This window comes from Anomaloglossus baeobatrachus, chromosome 4 (assembly GCF_048569485.1).
Source record: "Anomaloglossus baeobatrachus isolate aAnoBae1 chromosome 4, aAnoBae1.hap1, whole genome shotgun sequence".
In the NCBI taxonomy this organism is placed as follows: domain Eukaryota; kingdom Metazoa; phylum Chordata; class Amphibia; order Anura; family Aromobatidae; genus Anomaloglossus; species Anomaloglossus baeobatrachus.
This window is the reverse complement of record NC_134356.1, coordinates 260502350-260514354: the sequence shown is the minus strand read 5'-3', so window position 1 is coordinate 260514354 and position 12005 is coordinate 260502350.

Here is a 12005-nt window from a genome sequence, read left to right as displayed (position 1 = left end):
TACCAAGGATTAATTTAATAGACTGGCAATACACACAATAATTATTTTACGTACATAAACTTTATTTAATATAAAGTGTATCACAAAGGTGAGTACATCCCTCTCAGTTTTGTAATTAGTTATATCTTTTCATGGGACAATACCGAACATACTCTATGACACTTTGACACAATGTAAAGTAGTCAGTGTACATTTGGTTTAACAGTGTAAATTTGCTGTGCCCTCTAACTCAACACACAGCCATTAATGTCTAAACTGTTGGAACCAAAAGTGAGTACACCCATAAGTAAAAATGACCCAATTGGGCCCAATGTGTCAATATTGTATGGTCACCATTATTTTCAAGTACAGCCTTAACTCTCTCGGGCATTGAGATCACTAGAGCTTCATAGTAGCCACTGGAATCCTCTTCTACTTCTCCATGATGACATCACGGAGCTGGTGGATGTTAGAGACCTTGTGCTCCTCCACCTTCCATTTGAGAATGCTCAAAAGGGCTTAGGTCTGGAGACATGCTTGTCCAGTCCAGCACTTTTACCCTCAGTTTCTTTAGCAAGGCAGTGGTTGTCTCAGATGTGTGTTTGGGTTTGTTATAATTTTGTAATAAGAGCCTGTGCACCAGTTTATGAAGGAAGGGGATAATGCTCTTCTTCAGTATATCACAACACATGTTGATATTCATGGTTCCCTCATTGAACTGTAGCTCCCTAACCATGACATTCCCACCACCATGGTTGACTGTAGGTAAGACACACTTGTCTTTGTACTCCTCACCTGGCTGCCGCCACACACGCTTGACAGTATCTGTACTAAAATAAGTGTATCATGGTCTAATCAGACAACAGGACATGGTTCCAGTAATCCATGTCCTTAGTCTGCTTGTCTTCAGAAAACTGTGTGTGGGCATTCTTATGCATCATCTTTAGAAGAGGCTGCCTTCTGGGTCGAAAGCCATGCTGACCGATTTAATGCAGTGTGCAGTGTATGGTCTGAACGCTGACAGGCTGACCCCTCCATCCCTTTATCTTCTGCAGCAATGATGGCAGCACTCATATTTCTATATTGAAAAAGCAATCTATGGATACAACATGAAGCACGTGCACACAACATCTCTTATCTATCAGGTTTATAAAGAGAAAGCCACTCCATAACAAGCTTAAATGAAGAAAAACAAGGAGCATTAAAAGCTAAATGCAAAAATTATTTCTTTATTTATCACAAATGTTTAAAAATATACATGTGAAAACAGAAGAAGTGCTAGATGTTAAAGATGAACACCCACATGCATGTGAGGGAAAGGACAAGCTATGTTAACAGTATTTTAAGAGAACCCATTGGAGCTAAGTGGGAAAAATTGCACACAATCACTTTAAATTAACCCTATAGCTCATCCGCTGCTGCTATGATAAAACCATAAATGATTAGTCAGTCAAAGAAACCACAGCAAACAAAAAAGGCAGAATCTATATATATAATTGCCTTATTCTGTCTGTCTGTCTTGTTCCAAAATGACGTCATTACAGTGACAACCGTCGCATTGGCCGCTGGGATCTGCCCGGCCCCACCCACCACATGCATTGGCCGCTCGGCCCAGCCCCCTACACGCATTGGCTGCTTGGCTCGGCCCGGCCCCGCCCCCTGCACGCATTGGCCGCTCAGCCCGGCCCCGTCCCCAGCACACTTTGCCCGCTCGGCCTGGCCCCGCCCCCAGCACACTTTGCCCGCTCGGCCCTGCCCTTAGCACACTTTGCCCGCTCGGCCCGGCCCTGCCCTTAGCACACTTTGCCCACTCGGCCCCGCCCCAAACACACTTTGGGCACCTATACACCTTTCCCCCAGAACTACACCTATTAGACACCTCTCTCCCCAGGACGACTCCTCCTATTATACTCCTCTCGCCCCAGGACTACTCCTCCTATTAGACTCCTCTCCCCCCAGGACTACTCCTCCTATTAGACTCCTCTCCCCCCAGGACTACTCCTCCTATTATACTCCTCTCCCCCCAGGACTACTCCTCCTATTATACTCCTCTCTCCCCAGGACTACTCTTCCTATTATACTCCTCTCCCCTCAGGACTACTCCTCCTATTATACTCCTCTCCCCTCAGGACTACTATTATACTCCTCTCCCCCCGGGACTACTCCTCCTATTATACTCCTCTTATTATAGTCCTCCTATTATAGTCCTCCTATTATAGTCCTCTCTGAGGGGTGCGCAGCATGGGGGGATGAAGCATGATGGAGGGTGCGCAGCATGGGGGATCAAGCACGATGGGGGGTGCGCAGCATGGAGGGATGAAGCACGATGGGGGAGCGCAACATGGGGGATGAAGCACGATAGGCGTGTGCAGCATGGGGGATGGAGCATGATGGGGGTGCGCAGCATAGAGGATGGAGCACGATGGTTGTGCGCAGCATGGGGGATGGAGCACGATGGGGGTGCGCAGCATGGGGGATGGAGTATGATGGTAGTGCGCAGCATGGGAAATGGAGTACGATGGGGGTTGCGCAGCATGGGGGATGGAGCACGATGGGCATGCACACCTACCCCCAAAACACACACACCGCCACACACGCACCGCACAACACACCACACACACACACACACACACACACTGGGAACCACAAACACCGTCCTACACAGACACCCACACACACAGACAACGCCGCACACACACAACACCCAACACAAACACCGCGGCACACACAAATATACGCACACACTGCGCAACACACACTACACAAAACATACCTCCCCCAAAACACACACACGCACCCCACACCCACACCCCACACCCACACAAACCGCGCAACACACACACAGCTCCACAAACAAGGCAACACACAACGCAACAGACAAACAACACCGCTCTCACACACACCCAGACAACACCCAGAACATTTACAGCGCCCTACACAAACACTTGGCAACTACACACAACCTCTGTATATATAACAAAAATCATACATTAACTACACAATAAATTCTAGCATACCCGATGCGTTAAAATCGGGCCACCATCTAGTTCTATATAAATAGCATTAGTGTGACAGCCCTCTGGATTCAGAGTGTTGGCAATCTTCTTATAGCCTAGGCCAGTGATGGCGAACCTATGGCACGCGTACCAGCCGGGGCACGCAGAGCCCTTTCTGCCGGCACGCGCACTGTCGCCTGATCCTGCCGCATTGAACTGCTGGCGCAGTCTCGCTGGCAGTTCAAAGTTCTGTTGGAGCGGAGGGACATTTCTCCTCTCCTAGGCCGCAGGTCTGTTGCCTAGGAGACAGAGGAGCGTCAGTAAGTGGCGCCGGTGTAATGACATCTTCTGACCACGCGGGAACTGAGGACCCAGTGGCACGCAGCGGTGGAGTGGATGCTGGAAGGTGAGTTGTGTTTTTTTTGTTTTTTTTTTAACTTGTGTGCGGCAGTATCAAGGTGAGGGGAGACCGTACCAGCACGGGGAGACATACATGCCAGAATTGGGGAAAAAAGCATGCCAGGATGGTGAAACATGCATGCTAGGATGGGGGAGACATACATGCCAGCACGGGGGAGGCAGTGCCAGCACGGGGGAGACATACATGCCAGTATGGGGAAAACATGAATGCCAGGATGGAGGAAAACATGCATGCTAGGATGGGGAAAACATGCATGCCAGGATAGGGTACATTTACCAGGATGGTGGAACATGTTTGGATGGGGTACATTTACCAGGATGGGGAACATGTCGGGATGGAGTACATTTACCAGGAAGGGGGAGCATGTCAGAATGGGGAATATTTACCAGGATGGGAACGTGTTGGGATGGGGAACATTTACCAGGATGGGGGAACATGTTAGGAAGGGGGATTTTTACCTGGATGACGGTACATTTACCCAGATGGGGAATATTTACCAGGATGGGGGAACATTTACCAGGAATGGGGTATATTTACCAGGAACAGGGTACATTTACTAGGATGAGATACATGTCGGGATGGGGGAACATTTACCAGGATGAGGAATATTTACCAGGATGGGGAATAAGCTGGGATGGGGTACATTTACCAGGATGGGGCCATGATGGGGACAAATATACCAGAATGTAGAAAATTATATATATATATATATATATATATATATATATATATCATGATGGGGGATATGTTTACCAGGAAGTGGCCCAGGAAGGGGGACATAACTACACAATGAAAGGGGAGGGGAGCAACTCGTACGTCTTTATGGGATTTCAAGATATTCAGACTTTGAAATGTAGATGTGGATTATAGGGTGAAATTTGATTGCATTCCATGCTAAAATCTCTGTCTGTCTAATATGCTGCAATTTTTTCCAGAAATATCCAACTGCTGTGTCTGGAAAGGGCAGTAGCAGTGGCTGAGCTTCAATGTGTGGTAAGCATGAATGAGCGTGATGCCCCTGCTGAAGAGAAGAGAAGACTGCAAAGGTAAAGGCCCCGTCACACTAAGCAACATCGCTAACAACATCGCTGCTAACGAACAACTTTTGTGACGTTGCTAGCGATGTTGCTGTGTGTGACATCCAGCAACAACCTGGCCCCTGCTGTGAGGTCGTTGGTTGTTGCTGAATGTCCTGGGCCATTTTTTAGTTGTTGCTGTCCTGCTGTGAAGCACACATCGCTGTGTGTGACAGCGAGACAGCAACAACTAAATGTGCAGGCAGCAGGAGCCGGCTTCTGCAGAGACTGGTAACCAATGTAAACATCGGGTAACCAAGAAGCCCTGTCCTTGGTTACCCGATATTTACCTTTGATACCAGCCTCAGCCGCTCTCACTGTCAGTGTCGGCTCCTGCTCTGTAAACATGTAGCTGCAGGACACATCGGGTTAATTAACCCGATGTGTGCTGTAGCTAGGAGAGCAAGGAGCCAGCGCTAAGCAGTGTGCGCTGCTCCCTGCTCTGTGCACATGCAGCTGCAGCACACATCAGGTAATTAACCCGATGTGTGCTGTAACTAGGAGAGCAAGGAGCCAGCGCTCAGTGTGCGCTGCTCCCTGCTCTCTGCACGTGTGGCTGGACACTGGTTGCTGGTGAGCTCACCAGCAACTCGTGTAGCCACGCTCCAGCTATCCCTGCCAGGTCAGGTTGCTGGTGGGATCGCTGGAGCGTCGCAGTGTGACAGCTCACCAGCAACCTCCTAGCAACTTACCAGCGATCCCTATCGTTGTTGGGATCGCTGGTAAGTTGCTTAGTGTGACTGGACCTTAAGATTAAAATCAATTATTTACATAATAGGATTGACTGGCACTTCTGAAAAAAAAATTGGGTCTAGGTGTACAGTTTGGGTACTCTGCCTGTGAAAGGTTCGCCATGACTGGCCTAGGCCATCTTTATGTAGAGTACCAATTCTTTTTTCAGATCCTCAGAGAATTGTTTGCCATAAGGTGCCATGATGAACTTTCATTGACCAGTTTGATAGTGTGTGTGATAATACCAAATTTAACACATCCATTCATGCCTGAGACCTTGTAACACTGAGTCATATTACACCAGAAACAGAAAATGGCTAATTGGGTACAATTTGCCATTTTCACTTAGGGGTGTACTCACTTTTGTTGCCAGTGGTTTTGACATTATTGGCTGTTTGTTGAGTTACAGGGAACCAAATTTACACTGGTGTATTAGCTGTACACTGACTACTTTACATTGTATCAGTGTCATATCTTCAGTGTTGTCCCATGAAAAGAGAGGTAAAAGTTTTACAAAAATGTGAGGGGTGTACACACTTTTGTGAAATAAGTCACAAGATAAAATAATATACTTGGTATCATCTTGTCCATAACAACCTGTACAATAAATTTAAAAAGCAAAGATTTTTTTTCTGTCTCCGAGTGTTAAAATGATGCTCTCCATCCCCTTAGACATTGTCTGTTCCTTCATCAATTCTTCCGGAAACTAAGGCAGGCTTTGCACGTTGCGACATCGCAAGCCGATGCTGCGATGTCGCACGCAATAGTCCCCGCCCTTGTCTCAGCAGCGATATCTTGTGATTGCTGGCATAGCGAACATTATCGCTACGCCAGCTTTACATGCACTCACCTGCCCTGCGACGTCGATCTGGCCGGCGTCCCACCTCCTTCCTAAGGGGGCGGGTCGTAAACGTCACAGCGACGTCACACGGCAGGAGGCCAATCAAAGCGGAGGGGCGGAGATGAGCAGGATGTAAACATCCCGCCCACCTTCTTCCTTCCGTATAGCCGCCGGTGGCAGGTAAGGTGATGTTCCTCGCTCCTGCGGCTTCACACACAGCGATATGTGCTGCCGCAGGAACGAGGAACAACATACCTGTCGCAGCAGCGTAATTATGAAAAAGTCGGAGCCTACACCGATGATACGATAATGACGCTTTTGCGCTCGTTAATTGTATCATCTGGGATTTACACACTACGATGTCGAAAGTGACGCTGAATGTGCGTCACTTTCGATTTGACCCCACCGACATCGCACATGCGATGTCGCAACGTGCAAAGCCGCCCTAAATGACATATGAACAATACATCACAAGAGGATGATAAACCAATCACAGGCTGCTTTATAATTTCTATGGTATATAGTGAAATTATAGCCTTATACAGTTAGGTCCAGAAATATTTGGACAGTGACACAATTTTCGCGAGTTGGGCTCTGCATGCCACCACATTGGATTTGAAATGAAACCTCTACAACAGAATTCAAGTGCAGATTGTAACGTTTAATTTGAAGGTTTGAACAAAAATATCTGATAGAAATTGTAGGAATTGTACACATTTCTTTACAAACACTCCACATTTTAGGAGGTCAAAAGTAATTGGACAAATAAACCAAACCCAAACAAAATATTTTTATTTTCAATATTTTGTTGCAAATCCTTTGGAGGCAATCACTGCCTTAAGTCTGGAAACCATGGACATCACCAAACGCTGGGTTTCCTCCTTCTTAATGCTTTGCCAGGCCTTTACAGCCGAAGCCTTCAGGTCTTGCTTGTTTGTGGGTCTTTCCGTCTTAAGTCTGGATTTGAGCAAGTGAAATGCATGCTCAATTGGGTTAAGATCTGGTGATTGACTTGGCCATTGCAGAATGTTCCACTTTTTTGCACTCATGAACTCCTGGGTAGCTTTGGCTGTATGCTTGGGGTCATTGTCCATCTGTACTATGAAGCGCCGTCCGATCAACTTTGCGGCATTTGGCTGAATCTGGGCTGAAAGTATATCCCGGTACACTTCAGAATTCATCCGGCTACTCTTGTCTGCTGTAATGTCATCAATAAACACAAGTGACCCAGTGCCATTGAAAGCCATGCATGCCCATGCCATCACGTTGCCTCCACCATGTTTTACAGAGGATGTGGTGTGTTTTGGATCATGTGCCGTTCCCTTTCTTCTCCAAACTTTTTTTCTTCCCATCATTCTGGTAGAGGTTGATCTTTGTCTCATCTCTCCATAGAATACTTTTCCAGAACTGAGCTGGCTTCATGAGGTGTTTTTCAGCAAATTTAACTCTGGCCTGTCTATTTTTGGAATTGATGAATGGTTTGCATCTAGATGTGAACCCTTTGTATTTACTTTCATGGAGTCTTCTCTTTACTGTTGACTTAGAGACAGATACACCTACTTCACTGAGAGTGTTCTGGACTTCAGTTGATGTTGTGAACGGGTTCTTCTTCACCAAAGAAAGTATGCGGCAATCATCCACCACTGTTGTCATCCGTGGACGCCCAGGCCTTTTTGAGTTCCCAAGCTCACCAGTCAATTCCTTTTTTCTCAGAATGTACCCGACTGTTGATTTTGCTACTCCAAGCATGTCTGCTATCTCTCTGATGGATTTTTTCTTTTTTTCAGCCTCAGGATGTTCTGCTTCACCTCAATTGAGAGTTCCTTAGACCGCATGTTGTCTGGTCACAGCAACAGCTTCCAAATGCAAAACCACACACCTGTAATCAACCCCAGACCTTTTAACTACTTCATTGATTACAGGTTAACAAGGGAGACGCCTACAGAGTTAATTGCAGCCCTTAGAGTCCCTTGTCCAATTACTTTTGGTCCCTTGAAAAAGAGGAGGCTATGCAATACAGAGCTATGATTCCTAAACCCTTTCTCCGATTTGGATGTTAAAACTCTCATATTGCAGCTGGGAGTGTGCACTTTCAGCCCATATTGTCTATATATATATAATTGCCTTAGTCTGTCTGTCTGTCTGTCTTGCTCCAAAATTGTGTCCTTACGGTGACACAAAGCGGATTGGCCGCTGGCCTCGCCATGACCCCGCCCCCCGCACGGATTGGTCGCTCGCCCTGGCTCACCCCCCACAACGATTGGCCGGCCGCTTGCACAGGCTCCGCCCCCCCCCACGGATTGGCCTCTCGCCCCGGCACCCGTGGGCTCCCGTGCGAGTGGGGGACGTGATGCGCTGGTAACCATGGTAGCATACTTACCAGCGCATCAAGGTCCTGCAGCGGCGGAACATCCACACGCACACACATAACAACACACACACACACACACATCAGATCACACTCACTCTCACACACACCTCACACATACACATCAGATCGCATCCACATACTCACAGCATCCGGAGATATCGCTTGCTTCTCGGCCGCGATACTGTGCTGTGAGCTTCCAGGACCTGCCGGAGGATCACATGGCCAGAAGCATGTGGTATCTCCGGATGTTGTGAATGTGAGCGCGTATGTGCAATATCGTCAATGTGTGTGTGAGTGTATGCGATCGGGTGTGTGTGAGTGTATGCGATCGGGTGTGTGTGAGTGTATGCGATCGGGTGTGTGTGAGTGTATGCGATCGGGTGTGTGTGAGTGTATGCGATCGGGTGTGTGTGAGTGTATGCCATCGGGTGGGTGTGAGTGTATGCGATCGGGTGGGTGTGAGTGTATGCGATCGGGTGGGTGTGTGTGTGAGTGTATGCGATCGGATCTGTGAGTGTCGGCAGAGGAGCATGGCGTGCTGGAGGAGGCTGGGAGGAGAGAGGCTGATCCTGGGGAAGGCTGGGAGGGGGAGGCTGATGCTGGGGGAGGCTGATGTTGGGGGAGGCTGGGAGGGTGTAGGCTGATGCTGGGGGAGGCTGATGCTGGGGGAGGCTGGGAGGAGAGAGGCTGATGCTGGGGAGGCTGATGCTGGGGGTGGCTGGGATGAGAGAGGCTGATGCTGGGGGAGGCTGGAAGGAAAGAGGCTGATGCTGGGGGAGGCTGATGTTGGGGGAGGCTGGGAGGGTGTAGGCTGATGCTGGGGGAGGCTGATGCTGGGGGAGGCTGGGAGGAGAGAGGCTGATGCTGGGGGAGGCTGGGAGGAGAGAGGCTGATGCTGGGGGAGGCTGATGCTGGGGGTGGCTGGGATGAGAGAGGCTGATGCTGGGAGAGGCTGGAAGGAGAGAGGCTGATGCTTAGGGAGGCTGATGCTGGGGGAGGCTGGGAGGGGGAGGCTGATGCTGGGGGGGGGCTGGGAGGAGAGAGGCTGATGCTGGGGGAGGCTGATGCTGGGGGAGGCTGGAAGGAGAGAGGCTGATGCTGGGGGAGGCTGGGAGGGGGAGGCTGATGCTAGGGGAGGCTGGGAGGAGAGAGGCTGATGCTGGAGGAGGCTGGGAAAAGAGAGGCTGATGCTGGGGGAGGCTGGGAGGAGAGAGGCTGATGCTGGGGGAGGCAGAGGCTGATGCTGGGGGAGGCTGGGAGGCGGAGGCTGATGCTGAGGGAGGCTGATGCTGGGGGAGGCTGGGAGGGGGAGGCTGATGCTGGGGGAGGCTGGGAGGGGGAGGATGATGCTGGGGGAGGTTGGGAGGAGGGAGGCTGGGAGGAGAGAGGCTGATGCTGGGGGAGACTGATGCTGGGGGAGGCTGGAAGGAGAGAGGCTGATGCTGGGGGAGGCTGATGCTGAGGGAGGCTGGGAGGTGGAGGCTGATGCTGGGGAAGGCTGGGAAGAGGGAGGCTGGGAGGAGAGAGGCTGATCCTGGGGGAGGCTGGGAGGAGGGAGGCTGGGGTAGGCTGGAAGGAGAGAGGCTGATGCTGGCGGAGGCTGATGCTGGGGGAGGCTGGAAGGAGAGAGGCTGATGCTGGGGGAGGCTGATGCTGAGGGAGGCTGGGAGGTGGAGGCTGATGCTGGGGAAGGCTGGGAAGAGGGAGGCTGGAAGGAGAGAGGCTGATCCTGGGGGAGGCTGGGAAAAGGGAGGCTGGGAGGAGAGAGGCTGATGCTGGGGGAGGCTGGAAGGAGAGAGGCTGATGCTGGGGGAGGCTGATGTTGGGGGAGGCTGGGAGGGTGTAGGCTGATGCTGGGGGAGGCTGATGCTGGGGGAGGCTGGGAGGAGAGAGGCTGATGCTGGGGGAGGCTGGGAGGAGAGAGGCTGATGCTGGGGGAGGCTGATGCTGGGGGTGGCTGGGATGAGAGAGGCTGATGCTGGGAGAGACTGGAAGGAGAGAGGCTGATGCTGGGGGAGGCTGATGCTGGGGGAGGCTGGGAGGGGGAGGCTGATGCTGGGGGGGGGCTGGGAGGAGAGAGGCTGATGCTGGGGGAGGCTGATGCTGGGGGAGGCTGATGCTGGGGGTGGCTGGGATGAGAGAGGCTGATGCTGGGAGAGGCTGGAAGGAGAGAGGCTGATGCTGGGGGAGGCTGATGCTGGGGGAGGCTGGGAGGGGGAGGCTGATGCTGGGGGGGGGCTGGGAGGAGAGAGGCTGATGCTGGGGGAGGCTGATGCTGGGGGAGGCTGGAAGGAGAGAGGCTGATGCTGGGGGAGGCTGGGAGGGGGAGGCTGATGCTAGGGGAGGCTGGGAGGAGAGAGGCTGATGCTGGAGGAGGCTGGGAGGAGAGAGGCTGATGCTGGGGGAGGCTGGGAGGAGAGAGGCTGATGCTGGGGGAGGCAGAGGCTGATGCTGGGGGAGGCTGGGAGGCGGAGGCTGATGCTGAGGGAGGCTGATGCTGGGGGAGGCTGATGCTGGGGGAGGCTGGGAGGGGGAGGCTGATGCTGGGGGAGGCTGGGAGGGGGAGGATGATGCTGGGGGAGGTTGGGAGGAGGGAGGCTGGGAGGAGAGAGGCTGATGCTGGGGGAGACTGATGCTGGGGGAGGCTGGAAGGAGAGAGGCTGATGCTGGGGGAGGCTGATGCTGAGGGAGGCTGGGAGGTGGAGGCTGATGCTGGGGAAGGCTGGGAAGAGGGAGGCTGGGAGGAGAGAGGCTGATCCTGGGGGAGGCTGGGAGGAGGGAGGCTGGGGTAGGCTGGAAGGAGAGAGGCTGATGCTGGCGGAGGCTGATGCTGGGGGAGGCTGGAAGGAGAGAGGCTGATGCTGGGGGAGGCTGATGCTGAGGGAGGCTGGGAGGTGGAGGCTGATGCTGGGGAAGGCTGGGAAGAGGGAGGCTGGGAGGAGAGAGGCTGATCCTGGGGGAGGCTGGGAAAAGGGAGGCTGGGAGGAGAGAGGCTGATGCTGGGGGAGGCTGGAAGGAGAGAGGCTGATGCTGTGGGAGGCTGATGCTGTGGGAGGCTGGGAGGAGAGAGGGGGAGGCTGGGAGGAGGGAGGCTGGGAGGGGGGAGGCTGAGAGAAGAGAGGCTGATGCTGGGGGAGGCTGAGGCTGGGAGGAGAGAGGTTGATGCTGGGAGGAGAGAGGTTGATGCTGGGAGGAGAGAGGCTGATGCTGGGAGGAGAGAGGCTGATGCTGGGGGCAGAGAGGCTGATGCTGGTGCAGCATGGGGGATGGAGCACGATGGGGGGTGCGCAGCATGGGGGATGGAGCACGTTGGGGAGTGCGCAGCATGGGGGATGGAGCACGTTTGGGACTGCGCAGCATGGCGGATGGACCACGTTTGGGAGTGCGCAGCATGGCGGATGGAGCATGTTTGGGAGTGCGCAGCATGGTGGATGGAGCACGTTTGGGAGTGTGCAGCATGGCGGATGGAGCACGTTTGGGAGTGCGCAGCATGGCGGATGCAGCACGTTTGGGAGTGCGCAGCTTGGCGGATGGAGCACATTTGGGAGTGCGCAGCATGGCGGATGGAGCACGTTTGGGAGTCCGCAGC